General features: G+C 33.6%; 1 protein-coding gene across 2 annotated transcripts in view; it reads right to left on the reverse strand.

Annotated features, from left to right (window-relative positions):
• The window catches only part of LOC106459665, a 43,934-nt gene that overhangs the window by 24,750 nt on the left and 17,974 nt on the right, over positions 1-1,210 (reverse strand). The window lies entirely within an intron of this gene.

Genomic DNA, 1,210 nt, shown 5'->3' on the forward strand with positions numbered 1-1,210 from the left:
GGGCAGTGTTACGACAGCGGAAGTCACGCGACACTGGGAGCATGTGCGCTGGCGTTTCTAGAAGGATCATAACTTATCCAGGAACCTCACGAATATCCCAGTATTTTCTAGACGTCCTCTTTTTTAGCAGACAGATTGAAGATAGAGATAATTTAAGTTAAAGTGGCTGTGGAAATTCTGTGTATTGCAAAGTTGTATCGAGAAAGAATAAACTAATTTTAATTAATAAGAAAGCACTTGTATCGCTGAAGTTTCTCGGAAAGAATTTCTACGGAAAATTAACAAACGAACAGAGACGTAACAGTACTTAGTCATAATACAATTAGTGGGTACATCTGCTGAATGTGAAAGCGAAACGATTATTTGTTAAGTTAGGCCTACAAGTACAAGCGTGTACAAGTGATATTAGGCAGTAGGTTAAGAAAGAAATAATATGATTTGTTATCGTTATGTGGATTAGACTTCGTTCTCTTTTCACCAAATAATTCAATAGAACCCCCTAACGAATAAACAACATTACAACAATATGATGGAAACCAGAAAAACACATAAGCTTGATTAATGTGAAAATAAGCTGTCAAATGACCAATTAATATTTTACCTATGCACCAACGGCACTTGTGTTTAAAATTTTTTAAATTATAATAAATAATTAAAAACAACGTTTTGTATTCACACAATAAAACTTTATTGAAGCCGTACGGAATGTTTTGACGTGATCTACGTCATCCGCAGGAGTAATTTACAAGACTATTTTATACAATACCAGACCACAGTGACCCGTTGGGTCAAGCACTATTCAGAGGTTACGAATAATTCAAGCTAATTGCAATATTGCACGAAAATGAAAGTTTATTTTGAAATTATTTAATTAAATATTTCAATCCATTCGTGTTATTCATAATTCAAGAAGATATTTGATTGTTGTCACCTTACGCCTTTTAATGAAGATGGGAACATTGACAGGGAAATAATATTGTTACGTCTCCGTTTGTTAATTAATTTTTCGTAACTTCGTTCCGACGAAACTTTAGCGACACAAATCCTTACTTAATAAAACTGGTTTATTCTTTCCGAATATAACTTTACGATACACTTAATTTCAACATTCGCGCTAAAACAAACACAATAATCAACGAACGTTAACTTCAACAATACGTCTCTCTTTGACTGCAGTTCAATTACTCATTACCTACACACACATTTTTGT

Source organism: Limulus polyphemus, unplaced genomic scaffold (genome assembly GCF_000517525.1).
Source record: "Limulus polyphemus unplaced genomic scaffold, Limulus_polyphemus-2.1.2 Scaffold646, whole genome shotgun sequence".
Taxonomy (NCBI): domain Eukaryota; kingdom Metazoa; phylum Arthropoda; class Merostomata; order Xiphosura; family Limulidae; genus Limulus; species Limulus polyphemus.